This window comes from Narcine bancroftii, chromosome 1, assembly GCF_036971445.1.
Source record: "Narcine bancroftii isolate sNarBan1 chromosome 1, sNarBan1.hap1, whole genome shotgun sequence".
Taxonomy (NCBI): domain Eukaryota; kingdom Metazoa; phylum Chordata; class Chondrichthyes; order Torpediniformes; family Narcinidae; genus Narcine; species Narcine bancroftii.
In genome coordinates this window covers 56,310,552-56,335,761 of record NC_091469.1, presented here as the reverse complement: position 1 = coordinate 56,335,761, position 25,210 = coordinate 56,310,552, and the positions used below count along the sequence as shown (strand labels likewise).

The 25,210-nt window shown below is 38.7% G+C and overlaps 1 protein-coding gene across 11 annotated transcripts in view; it reads right to left on the bottom strand.

Annotated features, from left to right (window-relative positions):
* The window catches only part of LOC138758400 (transcription factor RFX3-like), a 342,380-nt gene that overhangs the window by 265,606 nt on the left and 51,564 nt on the right, over positions 1 to 25,210 (bottom strand). The window contains exon 1 of one of the 11 annotated variants that reach the window (XM_069927298.1): positions 18,981 to 19,057. The exons of 8 other annotated variants lie outside the window; for them this stretch is intronic. The gene's annotated coding sequence lies outside the window, so the exon portion shown is untranslated. Of the gene's footprint in view, positions 1 to 18,594; positions 18,682 to 18,980; positions 19,058 to 25,210 lie in introns of those variants that run through there. 2 more of the 11 variants (XM_069927307.1, XM_069927288.1) reach the window with 2 other exon arrangements.

The following is a 25,210-nucleotide window of genomic DNA, read 5'->3' as shown; positions in this document are numbered from 1 at the left end:
TCAACGCATTTTAGCAGTTATTTAGGGGCTACGAGTTCATTCGTAAGTTCATTGGTTTAAAGAAGGACCCATTTTCATTAAAACTGGAGATAGAGCATGCCTTGGAAAAATTTTGTTTGAATAACTAGATTCAAGACGATGGATTTGTTAACTGGATTCCACTATGTGGCTTCTAAGTGTACCTTAATTTTGAATGTGTAGTGGTATTTGTAATTATAGAAACTACATAAAAGCCCTCAATGAAATTTTGAGGCTTCTACTGGGATGGTTAACTAGTGAATGCAAGTCCACATACTCCTCTATCTTGTTGTCTTCAACAATCTTAGCATGAATATACTGTTATGAGTCCAGAGGACCCATAAACCCAGCAGCAATAGATGTTCACCAAGACAAATGGTTACTTAAACAAAAGTTGCTTTTAATTATCGTTAAATATGAAAACAGAATCAAACTTTAACTTATCACTATTGACTTACTTAAACTAACTTAAACCCCTTCTAATTCTAAGCACATGTGTAATGTGTGTGTAAGTTCAGAAAAGTTCTTTGGTTCACAGTCCAATCTCACGTCTCATTCCTCCAAGTTCACTGATTGCAGCCAATTTTTATACTGTGCACAGAATTTAACATTTTATAAAGTTCACCAGGCTTTGGTGTTTGAACGGTAAATGGTTATCGCTCAGGAAGGTTCTTGTCAGTTTTCAGAGAGAGATTTGTTGTTCCAGGACATCCTCAATTCAAGTACTTCTATCAGCCACTTCAGTGTCTTGCTGATGAAATTTGCCCCTTCAGGATTCTCCAGAGTTCCTTTTTGTTTCTCTTATTCCAAGTGAAACATTAGACAGCCAGTCCTCTCCTCTTGCATGAACGAAAAAGGCTTTGACCAGGCCATCTTCCAAATAGGGCTTTCCACAAGCTTGCCAGTTTGTCTTGTTCCAGTCCACACTGCTGTTACTGCTGGCTGTAAAACTGTAGAAAAAGTCTCTCTCTCTCTTATAGAGAAAACCTGTTGGACTCTCTCTGCTCTTAGAACAGCAAGCTCTCTTCCAGACAGAAAGCAGTCCAACAGATCTTTCATCTGTTGCCTTTTGTAAACAACAATCCATTAGTGAAGTCTCTTGAGCACTCTCCAAAACTCTTGAATAGCAAGATATGTCTAGCATGGGGCAGAGCTCCAGTATTTTTAAAAATATTGGTTTTAAAGTGTTTGTATGTGACCTACTCTAACAAACCTTTCCAATTTATCTTCCAAAAACATATCTATATACTCTGTCACACTTTCCCCCTTTAAAGGAATATTAACTATTGAGTTAAAATTCAGTTATAACTAAACTGTCTTTAAAATCACTAAAGAGGTAACAATACACAATATATAACATGTTATAATAAAGTAACCCAATGTTGAGAGTATTTCTATACATGATCAATTTTAACATCTTGACAATCTGCTATCACATTATTTGTCCCTCTGATATGATTAATTTGCAGATTATATTCTTGTAATATTAAACTCTAGTTTAACAATCTTCTGTTCTTTATTCTTCATTTTATTCAAAAACACCAGAGATCATGGTCAGTAAATATCATAATTGGTTCATGAGAGGTACCGAGATATACATTAAAATTCTGCAAAGCATACTATAGGTAACAGTTCTTTCTCAATAGGGGAATAGTTCCTTTCATGAATATTGAACTTTTTCTGAAAAGTTGGCAACTGGATAGTCAATTTCATTATGTTTTTGCAATAAAACTGCACCTGCTGCTCCCTCACTGGCATCCAATGTTAAAGAAAATGGGTTGTCAAAATCAGCAGATTTTAATACACGGCAATGGCATAGCATCTCCTTTAAATTTTCTAAAGCTGTCTCACAAACTAGTCCATGCTAATTTCTCCCGTTTCTTCAAATGATTAGTGAAAGGAAGAGCAACCTCAGCAAAATTTCTGCAAAATTTCCTATAATATCTTGCTATTCCTAAAAACCTTCTCACTGCTTTCTTGCCATTGGGAACCGGAAACTCAGAAATTGCATTCACCTGAGCATGAATAGGTGGAACTTTGCCATGACCAACTACATGACCCAATTGTGTTACAGTGGCATTTGCAAATTGACTTTTTGCTAAATTAACAGTTACATTTGCTTTGTCCAAACAATTTGTCCAATTCCCTTAGATGTTCTTCCCATGTATCTCTTTTTGTGACCAAGTCATCAATATAAGCATCTGTATGTGTTAACCTTTGGATGACTGAATTAATCATCCTTTGGAATGTTGCAGGGGCATTTTTCATGCCAAAAGGTAACACATTATACTCATATAAACCGGATTGAGTTACAAAAGCTGAAATATTCTTTCCCCTCTCAGTTAAAGGCACACACATGTGTGTCAACAAATCCAACTTAGTAAGAAATTTGGCTTTCCCAATTTTATCAATACAGTCATCTATTCTCGGAATAGGATAAGCATCTGTTTTAGCTACTGAATTACCCTTCCTGTAATCTGTACAGAATCTAACAGTTCTATCTGGTTTCGGTACCAGAATACAAGGAGAACTCTAATCGGAGTTTGAAGGTCTAATAATTTCATTTCTCAACAGATATTCCACCTCCTTATCCATGATTTTACTCTTCTGAATGTTTATTCTATATGGGTATTGTTTTATGGGACTTGCTTCTCCTACGTCTACATCATGATAAATCATTGATGTGCTTTTTGGAACATCAGGTAACAAATTTGTAAATTTCAAAATTAATTCTTTCAACTGCATCTGCTCTTGTGACTTAAGATGGCCTAACTTTTCCTCCAAATTTTCCAAAATTGCTAAGTTTGACAGGTGCACAGGAACCATGGTTTCTTTAAGGTAACCCTCACAAAATTCTGTTTCCATAATCTTATGATCCATAACTTCCTCAACCCTGTCAACAAATAACCTCAGATACAGATTGTTCTCCTCTATCCTTATTCTCATAATAAGGTTTCAACATATTGATGTTACAAATCTGAGTTTTATTCCTTCTATCTGGAATGCTAATAACATCATTCAGTTTTGATTTAACTATGTATGGTCCAGAAAATCTAGCTCTCAAAGGATTGTCAAGTGGTGGAAACAAAATCAAAACTTTACTTCCTGTCTTAAAATTCCTCACTTGAGCTTTCCTGTCAAATAAACATTTCATTTTACCCTGAGACATTTCTAAATTCTCTTGAACCAAAGTCCACACTTTTTGTAATCTATCTTTAAATTTAGAAACACATCCAGCAAGTTCAACTGCACATCCTCATTAACCCACTGTTCTTTCATCAACATTAAACGTCCTCTAACCTGATGTCCAAACACAATTTCAAAAGGGCTGAAACATAATGAATCCTGTACAGCCTCCCTTGCTGCAAATAACAACAAATACCTTCGTCCCAATCCTTTCAATTCTCCAGACAATAAATCCACTTCATATATTCCAGAGTAGAATGAAATCTCTCCAAAGCTCCCTGAGTTTCAGATGGTACGCAGATGAAGTGATCTGTTTTATTCCCAACTTCTAAATCAACTTCTGAAACAATCCAGGCATAAAACTAGATCCTTGATCACTCTGGATCTCTTTAGGTAATCCAAAAACTGAAAAATTTTTCCAGAGCCTTTAATATTCCTTAATGGTATAGCCTTTGGAAATCTTAACGCTGAACAAATAATTGTTAATAAATACTGATTCCCAGTCTTAGTTTTAGGCAGGGGACCTACACAATCCACAATAACCCTAGTAAAGGTTCTGCAACAACAGGAATAGGTTGCAATGGAGCTACTTCCTTAAACCAGGCTAAAACAATTGTCTCAAAATCTTATTCATGGTTTTCTTTACACCAAGATACCAAGATGACCACCCAAAGGTGTACTGTGGGCTAGATTTAAAATTTCATTCCGATAATTTCTAGGAACAACTACTTGAATAATCACCCCCCCCCCCCCAACTCTTCATTAGCAGGAATATCAAGATCTCCATTTTCTCATCCACAATTCAAGTAATATCCACAAGCCATTTCTTTAATCTCCTGACTACTTACTGCTTTGTCCCTTAAGACAACAAGATTTGTATCCGTTTTCTGTTGTTGAATTAACTCTTTCCTTGACAAATAGAAATCCTTACTCTCACAATTACCCTGCTCTTTCAAAACTATTTCAGAAGTACTGGGCAAGTCTCTATTAACTAGATCTTCTTCAGCTCTCATCATTTCCTTGGCCAAAGACCTGTTACAGCACATGCAGGATACATCTCACAATCCTCTTTAACCTCATCCTTACTAGGCTGATTTGTTAATCTCAAAACTGACCCAACTTTATCCTCTGTCAAATCATTCCCTAATAAAAATGAGACACGCTGCATGGGTAACTTTGAAATTACTCCAACTACAACAGGTCCTTTAACTAATTCGGAATTCAGCACTATGTTGTGAAGAGATATTGACTCTACCTCATCTTCAACACCTTTAATCAAAGATGTCTCCCCTGTGTCAGTCTTGTGATCAAGAGTTAAAACATTGACTGGAACTGGAACCTGTGATTCTCCCTCCTTTACTGAAACCGAACCCTCCAACATAAAAGATTTGAAAACATCCATGACATCCTTACCAGGTATGGAACATCTGCTCTCCTTAAATTCAACTGTCTGAATACAGGCTTCTGGTAAAACCTCCTTTTCTCGACTCTTTTTCAAATCTAGACAATTCGCAATAACATGACCAGGCTTCTTACAAAAATGACATACAAATCCATAAGTTCTGTCCTTTCCTACCTTACGTTCATCTTTTCTCTTAACATTCTCTCCAGACTTAATTTCAGGATTACTCGTCTGTTCCAAATTAACCTTCTGAACAGGGTTATTAATCTGTTGCACATTAACTCTCTGAAAATGACTACTATTCTGAAATGTATTTTTATGAATTAGGGAAAATTTGTCCGCTAATATAGACATTTGCCGCTGTGTCCCCATTTCTCTCTTCCAGGTATAATATAATTTAATTTGGAAAACACCTTCTAATTTCCTCAATTAATATCAATTCTCTCAATCTGTCAAAATCATTATTTATTCCTTTTGAGGCACACCAATGGTCAAAACATACAGATTATTTTAGAGCAAAATACATACAAGATTGATTTCATGTTTTCACCAAACTCCTAAATTTTTGTCCATATGCTTCTGGAACCAACTCTTGAGCTTTAATACTACTTGTTTAACAGTATCATAATTTGCCACTTGCTCTGTAGTCAAACTAGAGTATGCAATTTGTGTTTTTCCTTTCAATACACTTTGGAGCATAAGAGGCCATTTTTCTTTTGGCCATCTTGAACACACCGCAACCTTTTCAAAAAGCTGAAAATATATATCTATATCTCCCTCGTCAAAAGGAGGAGCTAGATTTACCTCTCTACTAGCCAAAAACCTCTCCCCAGGAGTTACAGCCTCAATTCTCTTACTTCCCTCCATCTCAATTTTAACTTCTCTAATTGAAACTCTGTCCCTTTCAATCTCCTCGCTTCATTTTTCAGCTACCTCTAACGAATATATCCTGTTTTTCACCCTCCAACACCCTCCATTTTTCTCTTTCTTCTTCCACCCTCAATTTCTCCAATTCCAATTGCAACTCAACAGATCTATCCTCTAGAAAATTTTCTAAATCTTTCTCAACAAATTTTCCCTCATGTATCTAATATTTCACTAAAATCCTCTGTATTTATATTTTCCTCATCCAATGCTCGACTTCAGTCAGCTTTAATGCCTTAGAAATAACCATCAGTTCCTCTTTTCTCTTGCTCTGCAGCTCTGCAGGTGATGGTTTTGACAAAAATGTATCAACATCCATTGCTGCTGTTTTTCCACACACAAGCTTTAAATTAGCTTGAAAATACCCAATTAACTAATAAATCACAAAACTCCAATTTTCAATCCGAAAGGACGAGTCCCCATAAAATATTTTGGGCCCAGAGGTCCCATAAACCCAGCAGCAATAGATATTCACTAAGACAAGTGGTTACTTAAATAAAAGTTGCTTTTAATTATCTTTCAACATGAAAATAGAATCAAACTTTAACATATCACTATTGACTTACTTAAACTAACTTAACCCCCTTCTAATTCTAAGTGCACGTGTATATAATGTGTGTGTAAGTTCAGAAAAGTTCTTTGGTTCACAGTCCAATCTCACTTCTCTACTTTCAGAAAATTATGCTGACAATTCTGAGAGTGATGTTGTTGTGTCAGTAACAATGGATTCAAGCAATTTTCTGACCACTGTTGACGAAATGATCTTGTGCTTTTTTTCTTTTCTCCTTTTTTGGACTTGTTTCAAAATCTAAAGTACTTCAAAGTTTGTTCTCACTATGGATTGGAGGTCAATCCACAGGACCATAAGAGTGGCAGAGAGCATCACTGGAGTTTCCTTCCCTCTCCCCCCCACCCCTACCCCCCTCCCAACATCAATGTGATCTAACCGGATAATTGTCTGAAAAGGAGGACCAAAATTGTTGAGGACCCCTTCCACCCTGAACACAGCATCTTTCAGATGCTCCCGTCGGCAAGTATCAGACGAACAGCTTTTTCCCATGGGCAATGAGAATGCCGAATGACCAAAGGAAGTGCTCACACTAACCAACCAAGTTTCTCATTTGTACTAAACAATATTTATTTATTTTTATAGCTACAGTACTTGTCCTGCATATGTATTATTTGCCTGTATGTGTGTTAGGTCTGGTTCTGTGCTTTTGCACTGAGGACCAGAGAATGCTGTTTTATCCGGTTGTACATTCAGATGACAAGAAACTTGACTTCAGTACTTAATCTTCAGTGCACATCCTACTTTAAAATTGCGCGCAATAAACATGCTTAACATTTCAAAAATAATGCATCATTATCCAAGTCAGAATGTATACTATTAGTAAAAATAAAGCAAATGATCTAGAGATTCTGTAGATCTTAGTGGTCAGCTTTCTTCAAGTTCAGCACGGGATGACGTAAATTTCCCTGCTGTACATATAATTGAAGATAATCCATCAATGGATTTATACTTATGTAAAGACTACCTAAAGAAGACAATAGATCAAAGATTACACATCTTTTCAGTGTTTTCAAGCTCCAGTGACTGGTCCCATGCACACTTACTGTGTTCTGCTTTTCTTCCAAATCCTAAAGACACACCAGTAGGTTAATATGTTACCGAAAATTAGAAATTGTTGGTAAGAATCAGAGTGGAATTTATAGGCATACGAAAGAGAATCAGCTGTAGGGCCACAAAGGAAAGCCCAACAAGACCAATGAGATTGTTCTTTTTGAAGCCTGCATGCCCTTTAGCTGAAATAAATATAAATAGGCAAGAGTTTTCTGTAGCCTGATAACCATTCTAAATTTTGATGCAGTTTTAGCTTCCTTGGTTTAGTCATCTTCCTCAAATGTCACTCAGTATCAATGTAACATTGCTCAGTTGAAATATATTTTGCTTCCCCAGTAACTTTGGATGCATACACAGAAATGCATTTTCAAATACCTCATGTCATGATCAACGCAGATTGTTAAAGGCAAGGTATGCAATTAAATGGACCTTTGCATCATATTTATTTATACTGAAGGCTGCATTTATGCATCATTTTCAAAACTAAGGAAAAGATATACTTACTCAACATTAAGCAAATTAATCCACCATAAAATGCAAAGATCAAAAGCAAACTTAAGAATTCTTCTACAAACTGTTTTGCATTTGGCAAACAGATGATACTACATTGTGAACATTGATTGCAATACAGGTAATCCTTGACTTCCAACCGATGTGAGTTCGTCCACCCACACATATGACCGATTTAAAAAATCTTTATTAAAACTACTGTACAAGTACATATTTTGTATTAAAAGTTCTGTATACAGTGGTCCCTGTGCCCCACGGCAGCCCAAGGTGCCTGCGCCTGCCCATAGTCCCCGGGTCCTGCGCAGCCCTAGAGTTCCCTGCTGCGAACCACACGTAACAAGCAGCAATAGGCAATGAACAAGACAGTGTTTAATTTTAAAACACTAATTTTATTTCTTAACTATCCTTAACACTAAATCTATCCAAAATTATGTGCAGGTGTCTCGTGTATGTTTATGTATGTATGTATATTACAGTCCAGGCCAAAATCTAGAAAGTTACTTCAAAGATCAGTCTTTCAAATTCGGTGTTGAAGCGGAGGCCTTTGAAATTTGATGCCCAGAATTAATGTTGAATTGATGGGAAGACTGGAGTTGTGGCTGCTACAGACTCGCGAATTCTTCTTGCGTTGCCTTGAAGAAATGCCCGTCCACTCCAGCTCCTGGTCTTTTTGTAGGCAAGGCTCAAACAGGGTGGCCTCCACTAAGTTTCCAAGACCTTGGCACCCAATCCCTCCAAGTAACTTCACTGCTAGTTACAATCAAAATGAAGCACTTTGCTTCCCAAAAAGACCCTTCTGGCACAGGTCAATCCACCAAATAGGCCCAGCCATTCACAGAACATGCTTTGCCCTGAATTTCACAAAATAAAGGCTAACCACAAGAGCTGCTTCCACTCCAGTAGTCAGCATGGTCCTCCCTTGCAAAAAAATCATGCAAATGTATCAAATTCTGGAACAGACTGTGACAAGCCTTGCTTCAGTTCTTCTAATGTATCAAATTATCACTGGGCTGTGACTTGTGCTGTGCATGGTGCTTGTGTGAAATGTTAAATATTAACTGTTAAATATTAACTGTGATCATTCAGTCCCTCCTATCTATATTATCCCTTATAGTGATAATTCTATTTTACTAAAACGGGAGCTCATAATACACTGCTTCCCTCAGCAGCCCAATGCCCAAGTCCAATGACTTTATTATACACTAGATTGGGAATATCTTTATTGAAGGTACTGTATGTATGTTTACATTCTTCATTAAAGATTCATTTGTTGAAAAATTTTTTTTAGGTCTTGTTTAATGTTGCATGGTGGGAAAACCTGACTTACAACCAATCCAAGTTACAACCAATTCGTCGGTCCCTATTACAGTTGCAAGTGAGGGACTTGCAGTATTCTAAGTTCCTTTTACACTTGCGTCCCACTAAATTGGGCGCTCTGTGTCCTGGGATAGAAATGGCATTTTTTTTGTTCACACTTGAACACTCTCAACAGGGACACTTGCAAGGACTGTTCTACCTTCTACTGGTGACATCATCACGCATTGAGCGATGGTGGACCTGCCCCAAATCCTGATCAATGTGTTATGATCTTATATCTTATATTTGAACAAATTAATCATGCCTAATTATAACATAATTAAGCTTTATGTTCAGCACAGTATGAACCTTTCAGCTCCTGTTGTTGTGCTGATATAAATCTTTATAAGGGACTGTGGGAAAGTGCGAGCAATTAATAGTAATAGCAGACAATTTTTAAACAGCGTAGGAAAGTTGGTAGTGCTATTGCATACAATTTATACAGTGTGGGAAAGTTGGTAGTGCTATCATGCACAATTTATAAATACCGTGGAAAAAAGCAATGGCAGACCTGTCCTCCCAGAATGCCATGCGGCAGAGAAAGGGCAGTATGCATGGCTGCAATGCATGGAGCACTCATGAAGGAGTTTCTCTGCCACACAGCATTCTGGGAAGTCAGGTCTGCCATCGCTTTTCCTCATGGTCTTTAAAATTTTGCGTTATAGTGCTACCAACTTTCCCATCCTGTTTAAAAATTGTCTGCTATTGCTATTTATTTCCTCTTTCTCCTGCTGTGGCATTCCCACACCAAAGTTTATACCTTCATTTTAATCTTTTCTTCCTTCACGTTCCTGCACTCATAAAAGTGAGTCATTTCTATCCCAGAATGCAATTACCCATTCTACACCTGCCAGATTGCAACGCTGGCGTCTGTGGTCGAGGCACTCTATCCTGGCATGAGATGATGTCATCTCATGGTAGCGTTGAGCAGATTTTTGTTTCACACCAGACCATTTTTAGGCCAATTGGCCATTAATTCCTGGGGCCACTTGCAAGAGGGAACGGGGCTGATACGAGATTATCAAATACAAGAAAATCATGACCTCACCTGGAGAGAGTATTTGTTTTCCTAATGAGGGAAGGGAAAAGATTAAAACAGCAAAAAAAAAATCACCTTCAATAATGCACAGTTTGACAGAATAAGAATCACGTGCTGGAGTGGAATAGACCTGAAACCTTGAATGTCACCATTGGCTAGAATCTTTCCTTTCAATTCCAGGTCCAATAAAAGATGTATGTCCACTACTGAAACAACAATTTTTTTTATTGCTTTAACTGCAACATTTTAATTATGTTTTTATATATTTACTTTCTCTTTTTCTGATTTGGATTTTTGTGGTAGCTTAATTTCTACCACTGTAGATTTTGCAGGCCTTTTTGAGCTGCATCAAGGGGGGGGGGGGGGTGGGGGGGGGGAGGAAAGGGGAGAAAATGACACTGTGTATATTCAAGAGGGAAATGTTTGTGTGTATTTTGGTCAGTATGGTTCATAGTGTGAAAAATAATGAAAAAAATTTTTTAAAAAGAATTTCAGGTACATTTTTTTGTATAACAACAATAAACTCTCATCAAAAAGTTTGTTTCATCAGCTTTGCCACTCAGATCGCTGAAAACTAGCAATTAAGAAACAGAAACTATTCAGATACTGGATCCACACCACCCACCCAGGCCACGCTGCTACCATCGGGAAAAAAAGTATAGGAGCCTGAAGATGAGTACTCAGCGGAAGGACAGCTTCTTTCCCTCTGCCATTAGATTTCTGAATGAACAATGATCCATTGACTCTACCTTACTTTGTCTTTTTCTTGCACTACTTTTATTTATTTTGAAATGTGGTTCATAGAAATGTTTGCACTGTGATGCTGCCACAAAACAATGAATTTTGTGACGTGCTCGTGACAATAAATTCTGATTCTGATCTTGAGCAAACTATAAGAAGTTAGAAGAACTGAGCAGGTCAGGCAGCATCCATAGAAATAACCAGTCAACATTTCAGGCCAAGATCATTTATCAAGATTAAAGTAGGAAGGGTTGATCAAGGGGAAAACAGAAGAGTGGGGTGGGGCTAAGTGATGATGTTATATTTGGCAGAAGATTGGAGTGATATGGATACAGGTAGAGAAAACTAAGCAAGGGGTCAGTAAAGAGATGGAAAGTGTGGAGCCAGTTAGCAATGTGGGTACCTCCAAGTGCCCACCTTTTTAATTCTCTTTGCACCATTCCCACACAAGCATATTGGTCCTCAGCTTCATCTGTTGCCAGGGCAAAGCCAAACGTAACCATGAGAGACATAGATGATATTCCTCATGGACAGGTTAAACCCAACTACATGAACATAGATTTTTTTCTAATTTAGATAACCCTATCTCCCTACCTCTTCCTGTCTCTCCAACTTATTAGCTCTTCCCCAGTTTTTTTGTCCCCTAATATACTTGATATCACCCCTTCCCACTTTAGTTTTAATAAAGGGTCCCAACCCAAAACATTGATTGGCCATTTCTACTTACGGATGCCGGCTGGCCTGCTAAGTTCCTCCAGTTTCTCATTGTTTGCTCAATCTATTATTCTCTATTGATGAAACTCCCATCTTGCAGCACTCATCTTCTCCCTTTCCACTGTCCATGGATTCAAACAAGGCAATCCCTCATCTTCCAACTTTTCCCTTCCCTCATTAGGGAAAAAAATACTCTGTCCAGGTGTAGTTGTGATTTTCTTGTATTCTTCTAATCTAGTATACTGCAATCAATGCTCACAATGTAGTCTCATCGATTTGGAGAGAAGCCAAATGCAAAATACTTTGCAGAAAAACTCCCTTCAATTTTCTATAATGGCCCCCTTCTTGTAGTTACTCATCACTCTAATTATCCCATTTCCATTTCTCTTTTAATTTAATTTTTTATTGTCATGCATACCAAGATAGCGAAAAGCTTTGTTTTGTGTGCTCTCCAGATAAGGCAACCCATACTTAATATAGCAGGTAGTGCAATAATAAAACAAAAGTGCAGAACATTTCAGTACATCAAAAGTAAAATAATTGCAGTGGCTTTACAACAAAATGCTACAGATAGTGTATTAAAAAAATCTGAAGGAACAAAAAATATACTGGTAATATTCAGCAAATCAGACAACATCTGAGGAAAGAAATATAGGTCAACATTTTCTTAATGGTGTTGGAATTAAGATGTTTTCATCCACTTAAGCATTACAAACTTTAGGGCATCTGCAACTATGCAATATTGGAAAAAGGTCAATAGTAATTTAGCAGCCCATTTTGAACCTTCCTAGATTTTATTTGCATCGAGTTCAATAGAACCAATCTGATCAAAAAATGGTGCAGATTCCAAATTAGTCATATTATATTTACAAAGTTAAAACTGTCTTTCTTTCATTATTTGTTTTAAAAATTAACCAGTTTAATGTTTCTGTCAAGGTATTCAGAGAAACCATAACAACGAACAGCCGACAAAGTAGACAGTTGGGCTTTGTTGCCAGTCAAAGGTTTCAAAGAAGCTTTGCAGCTGGGGCATGTTCTGATCTGTCCATTTTTAGAGCCTTTGCTGCAAGTGGGTCTTGCTGTCCCTTGATTCCAGAACCATCCAGAAAGCAAAAATCAGCCTTTTAGATTCAAGTAAGTTTGGGGGAAGAATGAGAACTTTTGGCGGAGAGCCTATTTAAGAAAATACAGGGCTAATATAAATATTTTAAAAATAAAGCAGTAGAAAATGACAATGATTCCAGCATAAAACTGAGGGGGGAAAATATAACAGCATATTCATTTGTTTATACAAGTTGTTACTGTACCTGGCAGTAACAGTTACTGGTTTCAGATTAGCGCTCAACCCATGCACACAAGAGCTACTCCCACTGAACAATAATGCACAACCTTTATTAAGCTTAATGTTTGGGCATGTCCAAACTTGTTTAATCATGTCAATTTGTGTTGTATTTATTGTTCAAGGTAACTAGATCTAGGAAAATATATTTCCTATTCCAGATTTCCAGTATCCACATCATTTTGATTTTGATTCATTGCTAATTTCATTGTTTTTTGGCACTTCTAAGAACATACAACTTGAAGAAGATAAATTCTCTTCTCTGTTGTGATTTCTAAATTATATTTTTACCTTGCCTCCATTTGCTTTCTTTCTTCTCTTCAGATGTGAAGGATTAAAAATCTTAATTTTCTAATTCAAGCATTCCTCTGGAATTTTTTTCCCCTTTCCCCTGACACCATTACTTCTCCCAATTTCATCCTATGCTTGTCTGAAAACTATCAGTGGCTCAGTTCTTCAAGGTAAAAAAGGTTTATCTTAGATCCCCTTTAAAATCTATTCCTTCTTAACCTAAATCTATGTACTTTAGTTTTTTTACACCTCTTAAAGGAGGTCAATTTCCTACAATCAACCCCACCTATACTTGACAAAATTTTACATACCTAAATTGTGTCCCCTCTTACCCTCCTTTGCTCCAGGGAATACATACCTAACTTAAATTCTCCTCACAACCAAAACACAATGAGGTAAACCACTGTTATTATTGGCTGCTTCTGGCTGGACACATCTCCCGAGACTGATCCTACCCATAACCCTTTGCATGCTCCCCATTCCACTCTGCCTTGATCAGTCAATGAGGTTTATGGTTGTTCCAAACTATAGTTAATAAAAGCTTGTTAGTTTCACAACTCCAATCTTTTGTGATTATTGAAGGTGCATCAATTTTATAAACTATACTTTTCAAAAAAAAGCATGGAACGGAACCTGAAACGCTCAACATTGATCCTTGATTGCTGGATGTCCCAAATATTTTCAAACTCTGGCTACGTTGCTTTGAAGACTTCCTGGTGACAGCTGTGGATGTTATCACCATGGATGCTAACCAACTGAATTTACTCTTCTCGCAAGTAGACCTCTAGTATTCCCGATGATCAGCTATGCCAGCTTGCACCAGACAGCTATGGCTAAGGCTCAGTATCATAAGAAAGTAAATGAAGTCTACGCCAGGCACCTCCGAGCTACCGGAAAACATGAACCCAGGGAAATCAAATGCCGAGTACCAGCGGGCCCTCCACAGCCTATGCAGAGTGTTAAGAGCCCAGAGGATCCATAAACCCAGCAGCATTAGATATTTACCAAGACAAATGGTTACTTTTACAAAAGTTGATTTTAATCATCTTTAAACATGAAAATAGAATCAAACTTTAACTTATCACTATTGACTTATTTAACCCAACTTAGCCCCTTTCTAATTCTAAGCGTAGATGTATGTAATGTGTGTGTAAGTTCAGAAAAGTTCTTTGGTTCACAGTCCAATCTCACTTCTCGTTCATCCAACTTCACTGGTTGCAGGCAATTCTTATACTGTGCACAGAATTTAACATTTTATAAAGTTCACCAAGCTTTGATGCTTGAAAGGTAAATGGTTACTGCTCAGGAAGGTTCTTGTTGGTTTTCAGAGAGAGATTTGTTGTTCCAGGACATCCACAACTGATGTACTTCAGTGTCTTGCTGACAAAACTTGCCCCTTCAGGGTTCTCCAGATGATGACCTCTTTCTTTCAGGTCACCACAGAGTGCCTTTTTGTTTCTCTTATTCCATGTGAAACATTAGTCAGTCCTCTCCCCTTGCATGAACCACAAAGACTTTGACCAGGCCATCTTCTAAATGGCTTTCCACAAGTTTGCCAGCTTGTTCTGTGCCAGTCCCAGCTACTTATGCTGACTGTAACACTGTCCAAGTGACCACATGACCCTCTTAGAACAGCAAGCTCTCTTCCAGACAGAAAGCAGCTCCGACAATATCTTTCATCGGTTGCCTTTTTTAAACAACAATCCATTAGTGAAGTCTCTTGAGGACTCTTCAAAGCTCTTGCAAAAGCTGTGAGGCCCCAATATGTCTAGCATAAGCAGAGCTCCAGTATTTCAAATAAGATCTTTTTTAAAGTGTTTATATGTGGCCTACTCTAACAAACCCTTCCCAGTTTATATCCCCAAAACATATCTATATGTTCTATATACACTGTTACAAGAGCGTGCGACTATAAGGCCATGTCGGCTCCCAGAACGCTGAGGACGTCATCCGATACACTTACGTGGCCAGTATCCACTCCGGGTACATAAGACAGACTCCTGGAACAAAAGGTATTTGATCTACAGAGGGTGGTTAAACTGATAGGAACACTGGAGGTGGCGCTCCAAACATTTGGATGATTAATCAGCCGCCACTTGGTCGTCATTGTCCTGGGATGGGAGATTGTTTTGCACTGCGAGCTACTGGTGGCCAACAGCATTGACTCAAGTAACCTAATCTCAACTGCTGTTGCGGGTGATCTCCCCAAATGCTACTTCTGCAGGCAGGGTAAGCACACAAGGAAATACTGCCCTGCCAAGGATGCGGTATGAGCTAGATGCAGAAAAAAAAGGCCATTATGCCAAAGTTTGCCAGTCCAAACCATCTGCGAAACCTAACAGCGTTACATGCCGACAGTCACTACTCTGGACAGCGTGATTGGCGTCATCTCCTCTACGAACCAGCGTCTCCATGTGTAACCCATGAGAACCATCATTTTGGACTGCAAACACCATCTTCTCAGATATGCGATACCACAAGGGAACAGCAAGAGCAGCCATCTCTAAATTGTGAGCACCCATCAGACTCAGACAGCAAGTCTATACTGGCCTCCAAAACCATGAACCAAGAGGCCCCACACGAACTCACTGGGTCCATGATGGACATCCAGGTAAACGGGCGTATTACCAACTGGGAGTACAGAAACTTTTATCCACCTCAATACTGCTAAGCACCTATCCCTTAAAGAACAGCCCACCCAACACAAGATATCACTTGCAGACATCCATAGGTCCTGCGTAGTGACCCTGACCATTGGAGGCATAGTTTACAAACATTTCAGGCTACTTGTCATGCCACAATTCTGTGGCCCCTTGCTACTGGGGCTGGATTTCCAGTGCCAACTTCAGAAAGTTACAATGAGCCCCATTCCCCCCCCCCCCCATTACCATTCACATTGAACAATTCACAATCAATTGATAATGTGCAATCAATGGCCTCTTGACCCTCAAGGTCAACCCTCTCCAACTGTTTGCTAACCTTACCCCCAACTGCAAGCTGGTGGCCACCAGAAGTAGATAGTACTGTGCAATAGACAAGCCGTTCATTAAGTTGGAGGTTCAGCACTTGCTGGGCGAGGCCATCATTGAGGCCAGCAATAGCCCTTGGAGATCCAAGGTGCTTGTGGTAAAGAACAGGGAAAAGAATATGATGGTCATAGACTATAGCCAGACATACAGTGCATGTAGCTCGACACGTACCCCCTTCCCCATCTATCTGATATGGTCAACTAGATCGCAGAATATCAGGTATTCTCCACGACTGACCTGAAATTGGTGTATCGCCAGCTCCTGATCCACCCAGAGGACCACCAGTATACTGCATTCAAGGCAGATGACCACTTCTACCACATCCTACGGGTCCCTTTTGGTGTCACAAATGGGGTCTCCATTTTCCAGCAGGAGATAGGCCACATGTTTCACCACTATAATCTGCAGGCCACCTTCCCATACCTAGATAATGTAACCATCTGCAGCCACAACCTGCAGGATCATGATGCAAATTTCCGTAAGTTCCTCCAGGCAGCAAAATGTCTGAATATTACTTATAGCAAGGACAAATGTGTGTTCTGGACCACACAACTAACCATCCTCGACTGCGTGGTCGAGGACGGTGTCATTGGTCCCGACCCTGACTGCATGTGTCCATTGCTGGAGTTACCTCTCCCACATACCCTCAAAGCACTGAAGAGATGTCTCAGGTTCTTCTCATATTATGCTCAATGGGTCCCCAACTATGCGGACAAGACTTGCCCATTGGTCAAAGCTACCACGTTCCCCCTGCCGGCAGAGGTCCAAGCTGCATTCGACCGTATAAAAGACAACATCGCAAAGGCAACCATGCATGCCGTAGACAAGTCCACACTATTCCAAGTGGAGAGTGATGCATCTGACTTTGCCCTGGCTACCACATCAAACCAAGCAGGCAGACCCATCACCCTGACAATATGTCAGTTATACATCTTTACTCCTATGGATGCTACTAGACCTGCTGAGTTCCCCCAGCACTTCTGCGTTTTTACTACAATCACAGCGTCTGCAGACTTTCATGTTTCACTCCTCCTATAGTCCTGTGACCAGAACTGCATGTAGAAGTCCAATCAAGTCTGATAAATGTTTCATGTTCTATTTTATATCTCCCTGCTCCTGCAATTCCACAATTAATGAAGGCTGGTGTTCCTTATCCTTTCTTAACCACATGTTCTTAACCACTCCCATAATCAAGGATCTTTAGATTTGTACTCCCTCTGTCCCTCAGTTCTCAATGGGACCTTATCATTCATGGTGTATGTCCTAACCTCATGTAAATGCATCATTCCAAAATGCAGCATGTCACATTACCAAAATTAAACTCCATCTGCCATTTCTCAGTCCATTTCACCTGGTAGACCAAGACTACTCACCACACTATCAACAACTAGACTAATCTTCATTTCATCTGCAATCTTACTAATGCCATACACATTCACGTATATTACAAACAGCAAGGGTTTTAGCACTAATTCCTGTGGAATACAGCATTTTTTTTCTTTTTAATTAATATGGAGTTACAAAACAAAAGAAAAAAAAATCAAAGAAACATTACAGATATATATAATGCAAAGGAAGAATCAACACATTATCCCAATTATCAATACTGCACTATTGTTTATAAATACAAAATTACATACCATGCCAATCCTTTAAAAAGTAGGAAACAGAAAAAAAGAAAAAAAGAGAAAAAAAAAAGACCCCTCCTCCCCGAAAGGAAAAGGAAAAATGAAGAAGAGGTAATTCCCTCATATAATGTAACAAAATCATCTAATTTCCAAAAGCATTAATTACATACAGATGAAACATTATGTGATTCATCCAGAGCTTACTTACTCTCTTAAGGGACCAATGTCTTGACATAGACATTGCTATGGATAATGGAGATAGTGGTATTGGAGATAGTGGGGTGGGGGGGGGGGGGGATCATTAAAGATTAACCCCTGTATAACTTAAATAGGGGTTTCATATTCTTAAAAATATGCTGTAACAATTTCTGAGGTTGTAAGTAATCTTCTCCAAGGGAACATAACTATGTATTTCTGATTTCCAGCAGGTCAAACTCAGTTGGGAATCAGATTTCCAAGTAATGGCTATGCATTTCTTGGATACAGCTAAAGCAAGTTTAACAAATTTCAATTGATATTTCGACAACCTCATTTTATATCTTATATCTGCTAATTTCCCCAATAAAAAAAATTCTGGCGCATGAGGGTATTGAATTCTGGTAATTTGTTTCAGAAGATTCCCTAAATCTTCCCAGAAGGATTTCACCTTAGGGCATGACCAGGTCGAATGCAAAAAGGTCCCTATATCTTGATCGCATCAAAAACATAAATTTGATAATTCAGCTTTCAATTTATTTAATTTTTGCAGAGTAAGAGACAGCTGATACAAAAAATATTGCACCAGCCTATAGCTTACATTAATTGTATTGTTCACGCTGTTCCAACATAAGTCAGACCAGCAAAATGGATCAATTTCTGTATCCAACTCTGATTCCCATCTCTCTCTTGACTAACTGAGCCCTTGCTTAGGGGCTTCTGCCTGAAATAAGAAATGTATTTTTAAGATAAAGTTCTTCATGATTGGGGACATCACGCAATGCCGTGAGGAGCAGCACGCAACCTTACGGCTCCCGTGAGAATAGTTTAAAAAGTACCTCTTTAGAAGAGTTTTTTTCTACAAAAAAAAACTTTAAAGTTAATATAAAGCATCTAACTGAAGATTGACGATGTCACCTAAGAAGAAAACATCTAAATTAACTCCTACTAAGAAGTCTGAAGAAGGAAAAATAAACTGGGGCCTACCTTAGTGATGAAGCAGGCCGCTGAGGTCCTGGGAGAGGGACCTTCGTCCAGAGCCTTCTTCCCGGCTACCCATAAAGATGGCACCAGAGGAAAAACTAAAACTGCGTCGCGCATGCACAAGAAGTCGGTCATGCGCAATGCAGAAGAAAAAAAGATTGGAAAAAATTCAAGGTCTCAACATCAGAACACTTAAGGGGATACAACACCAGTGGAAGTGGCTTCAGAGAATATGAAAGCAATGAAGAAACATCAAGCTCAGAAGAGCAGATTTGAGGCAATAAAAAGACTTTTAAGAAGGAAATAAATACAATCAAGTCAAAAATAGATGAACTTCAAATAAAAATTAATTTATCTTTGGAAAATAATTTTAAATTGTTGTCTGAAGAATTAAAATTAAAACAGATTTGACAGTTAAAGTGGATAATGCATTAAAAATGATGAATATAATTTCACAAAGAGTGGATAAGTTGGAAAATAAGGTTCAAGATGTTCGAGAGGACCTGCAGCATACTGAAGAAAGAACTAATATGTCTGAAGATTCGATGACTAGTTAAATCTCAATGAATGAAGAAAGTTGATATTCTAGAAAACTTTATTAAAGAAATGGTGAGAATTTAATCCAATTAAGAAAGTTTTGTATGACAAAGGTTACACATTTGTGTTGCGTTATCCTGCTACTTTGAAAATATCTGTACCAGGCCAACAGAATGTATTTTTTACAAATTATGTTCAAACTGAAAAATATGCTCAGAGTTTGTCTAAAATTCAAGTAATAGAAGGCACTGATTTGTTGCAATGAATTTAATATATGGGGGGAGGGGTTACCCTCTTTATTTTTTTCTTTCTGATGGGTGAAGAATTATTATGTTAGATGGAATTATTGATTAAATCAAGGTTTCATCTCCCACGAGGGTCGGGGAATGTGTTAAGTTGATTTCTGGTGGCTGTATGTGTTTTTGTGGCTTGGTCACAATCTGTAAAATGGAGGGAAGGTAGTTCTGGTTCTTCCAGTACTTGTTGGGGAGAAATTTTCTTTTTTTTTAGCAATCAAATACATTGCATTTAATCTGAACTCTTTAAATGTTTTTAGACTGCAGATGAAATAATGGGGCTCAGGACCCAATTATTTTGTGGGAATTCTTCCTGGATGGGAGTGATTTTATAAATAGGGAAAATGAATAAAGCAATTAAGATTATGAGTTTTAATATTAATGGAAAAGAAAGAAAATGTTGTCTTATATTAAGAAATTGGGGTTGGATTTTGCTTTTTAACAAGAGACTCATCTAACTGAAAAACAACATCTAAAACTGAAGAGAGATTGGGTAGATGAAGTAGTTTTTTTTTCCCTCATTTAATTCTAAAGCTAGGGGAGTGGCGATTTAATTTAAGAAAAATTTACTAATTAAAGTTAAAAGGGTGAATATGGATCCAGTGGGTAGATATATGTAATGGTAAATTGTCAAATATTTTCAGAGTAAATACACTTTATTAAATATACATGCACCAAATTCAGATGATACTTTTTTGAATCTAGCAGATGTTTATGAATATATTTTAGTAGGAGGTGATTTTAATCTTTATTAGATAGATCATCAAAAATAATAGTTAAATCTAAGGCAGCTAAAGCCATGTTATATTTAATCAATATATTGAGAAGGAAACATCGTCGAGATAGAGATTATTCTTTTTATTCTACATACTCTGGAATCGATTTCTTTTTACTTTTGGCTCAAAATTAATCAAGAGTTTTGAATATTGATTATAAACGCAAGAGGGACAGCCTTAAGACTACCTGGATGCATCCCCGATCCAAACACTGGCACCTCCTAGACTACATCCTGGTGCGAGAAAGTGACAAACGAGATGTGCTCCACACCAGGGTCATGCCCAGCGCGGAATGCCACACCGACCACCGGCTGGTTCGCTGCAAGCTCAACCTTCACTTCAAGCCAAAGCCCAGGAACAGTAAAGCCCCCAGAAAGAGGTTCAATGTTGGAAACCTGCAGTCAGACGAAGCAAGAGGAAACTTCCAGGCAAACCTCAAAGCAAAGCTCGACGATGCAATCCGCCTCATGGACCCGTCCCCTGAAACCCTCTGGGATCAGTTGAAGACTACCATACTGCAATCCACTGAAGAGGTACTGGGCTTCTCCTCCAGGAAAAACAAGGACTGGTTCGACGAAAACAGCCAGGAAATCCAGGAGCTGCTGGCAAAGAAGTGAGCTGCCCACCAGGCTCACCTTACAAAGCCGTCCTGTCCAGAGAAGAAACAAGCCTTCCGTCGCGCATGCAGCCATCTTCAGCGCAAACTCCGGGAGATCCAAAATGAGTGGTGGACTAGCCTAGCCAAGCGAACCCAGCTCAGCGCGGACATTAGCGACTTCAGGGGTTTCTACAAGGCTCTAAAGGCTGTGTACGGCCCCTCACCCCAAGTCCAAAGCCCGCTGCGCAGCTCAGACGGCAAAGTCCTCCTCAGCGACAAGATCTCCATCCTCAACCGATGGTCAGAACACTTACAAACTCTTTTCAGTGCCAACCGCTCAGTCCAAGATTCCGCCCTGCTCCAGCTCCCTCAACAGCCCCTAAGGCTAGAGCTGGATGAAGTCCTCACCCAGGATGAGACATACAAGGCAATTGAACAACTGAAAAGTGGCAAAGCAGCAGGTATGGATGGAATCCCCCCAGAGGTCTGGAAGGCTGGTGGCAAAACTCTGCATGTCAAACTGCATGAGTTTTTCAAGCTTTGTTGGGACCAAGGAAAACTGCCTCAGGACCTTTGTGATGCTACCATCATCACCCTGTACAAAAACAAAGGCGAGAAATCAGACTGCTCAAACTACAGGGGAATCACGCTGCTCTCCATTTCAGACAAAATCTTCGCTAGGATTCTCCTAAATAGAATAATACCTAGTGTCACCGAGAATATTCTCCCAGAATCACAGTGCGCCTTTCGCGCAAACAGAGGAACTACTGACATGGTCTTTGCCCTCAGACAGCTCCAAGAAAAGTGCAGAGAACAAAACAAAGGACTCTACATCACCTTTGTTGACCTCACCAAAGCCTTCGACACCGTGAGCAGGAAAGGGCTTTGGCAAATACTAGAGCGCATCGGATGCCCCCCAAAGTTCCTCAACATGATTATTCAACTGCACGAAAAGCAACAAGGTCGGGTCAGATACAGCAATGAGCTCTCTGAACCCTTCTCCATTAACAATGGCGTGAAGCAAGGCTGTGTTCTCGCACCAACCCTCTTTTCAATCTTCTTCAGCATGATGCTGAACCAAGCCATGAAAGACCTCAACAATGAAGACGCTGTTTACATTCGGTACCGCAAGGATGACAGTCTCTTCAATCTGAGGCGTCTGCAAGCTCACACCAAGACACAAGAGAAACTTGTCCGTGAACTACTCTTTGCAGACAATGCCGCTTTAGTTGCCCATTCAGAGCCAGCTCTTCAGCGCTTGACATCCTGTTTTGCGGAAACTGCCGAAATGTTTGGCCTGGAAGTCAGCCTGAAGTAAACTGAGGTCCTCCATCAGCCAGCTCCCCACCATGACTACCAGCCCCCCCACATCTCCATCGGGCACACAAAACTCAAAACGGTCAACCAGTTTACCTATCTCGGCTGCACCATTTCATCAGATGCAAGGATCGACAACGAGATAGACAACAGACTCGCCAAGGCAAATAGGGCCTTTGGAAGACTACACAAAATAGTCTGGAAAAACAACCAACTGAAAAACCTCACAAAGATAAGCGTATACAGAGCCGTTGTCATACCCACACTCCTGTTCGGCTCCGAATCATGGGTCCTCTACCGGCATCACCTACGGCTCCTAGAACGCTTCCACCAGCGTTGCCTCCGCTCCATCCTCAACATCCATTGGAGCGCTTTCATCCCTAACGTCGAAGTATTCGAGATGGCAGAGGTCGACAGCATCGAGTCCACGCTGCTGAAGATCCAGCTGCGCTGGTGGGTCACGTCTCCAGAATGGAGGACCATCGCATTCCCAAGATCGTGTTATATGGCGAGCTCTCCATTGGCCACCGTGACAGAGGTGCACCAAAGAAAAGGTACAAGGACTGCCTAAAGAAATCTCTTGGTGCCTGCCACATTGACTACCGCCAGTGGGCTGATATCGCCTCAAACCGTGCATCTTGGTGCCTCACAGTTTGGCGGGCAGCAACCTCCTTTGAAGAAGACCGCAGAGCCCACCTCACTGACAAAAGACAAAGGAGGAAAAACCCAACACCCAACCCCAACCAACCAATTTTCCCTTGCAACTGCTGCAACCGTGTCTGCCTGTCCCGCATCGGACTTGTCAGCCACAAACGAGCCTGCAGCTGACGTGGACATTTACCCCCTCCATAAATCTTTGTCCGCGAAGCCAAGCCAAAGAATATCTGATCATTCTCCATTGTTAATGGAATTGGAATTTACTGAAAAACAGCAGTCAGTATTTTGGTGGAAATTAAATTCTTTGTTATTAAAAAGGGAAAAAGTTTGCCCTGTATAAGACATCATATTGAATTATTGTGCGATACAAAGTTACATTCAATAGAGGATAAGTTTATTATTTGGGATGCATTAAAAGCTTATTTGCGAGGTCAGATTATAAGTTTTAATTCAAAAATTAAAAAGGACTATATGAGAGATATAAATTAGAAAAAGAAATAACTATATTGGAAAAAGATGTTCAAAAATCACCATCAGAGGATAAACAAAGGAGTTTAATTAATAAGAAGTTACAATAATAATACAATGTTGATTTATAGAAAAGAGAAAATGATTTTAAGATAGAAACATTTCAGGATTTAAATAAACAAATTATGAAATTTCTTTGGAAAGGAAAGATGGCAACAATATCGTAAGAATAATTAACATGGAAATATGAATTAGATGGATTGCAGCTTCCTAATTTTAAGAATTATTATAAAGCAGCACAATTATGGTTTCTTGTTTCTCCATTTGGGAATATTAAACCATCATGGGTGGAAATTGAGTTAAATAAGATTGGAGAAACTATACCTGAGGAGTTTATTTATAAAAGGGAACCAAGGTTAATGGTTACTGCCAGAGGAGATGCTGCATTGTTGAAACATTTGATTGATGTTTCGAATAAAGTTAAATTAGAAAATGATGGAAGCCTTTTGTCATTAAAAATGCCATAAATTAATCCTCATAATTTTATCAAAAGATAATATCTTTAAAAAAATATTTGGTATACAAAAGGAATTTCTAAAATAGGCATTGTTATGAAAATGGTAGATTGATGTCATTTGATCAGTTAAAAATTAAGTATGATATCCCATAATATACACTTTTTTGTTATTTTCAATTAAAAGCTTATTAAGAGAGAAATTAGGACTAGATATGGCTTTAAAAGATCCTACAGATTTAGAATAGTTAGTTGTTGATGGAATAGTCAAAAAGTTTATTTCAATAGCATACAAGAAAAAGGCCTAAATTAGGTTTATTTCAGTCAAGAGAAAGATGGAAACAAGATTTAAATATTGAGAGGTTAACAAATTTGGCTTATGTCTAATACAATTAATGTAAGATATAGATTACTTCATTATATATTTTTTTTTACATCAGTTATACAATACGCCTCAGATAATGAATAGATGGAAATTTAACACATCGGATCAATGTGTGGAGAAGATATTGGAACTTTTATTCATTCTACCAGTTCTTGCTCAAAAGTTAAACCTTTTTGAATTTCCATTATTAAGTTTTTACAATAGGTTACAGGTGATGCTTTTCCGTTGAATCCTATGTTATTATTGATGGGAAATTTTGAAAATATAACTCCTAAATTACCTTTACCCAATTTTCAGTTGAAATTTATTAAATTAGCTCTGGTAATAGCAAGGAAATGTATTGCTCTTACCTTACCTGGAAATCAGATATTTCATTAACATTAGGAAGATGGCAAACTGAGGTACAAAGTTGTATTCATATAATTTGAGAGATAGATATTTTTACAGATTTGGAGCCTGTATACTCGAACATTGGGTTTGAAATTATAAATAACTCCTTTGAATCATCCAGACCGGAGAAATCTTCCCTTGTCTTCTGAAACAATCCAATTCAATATATATGTTTATTATATATTTTATTAATTTAGAATTTTTTTGTAGGGGTAGTAGGGGTCAGGGTTGGGAGGGAGGGATTAGTCCAGGTTTAGATTTTTTTTTTCCTGTAGTTTTCTTTCTTTCTTTTTTC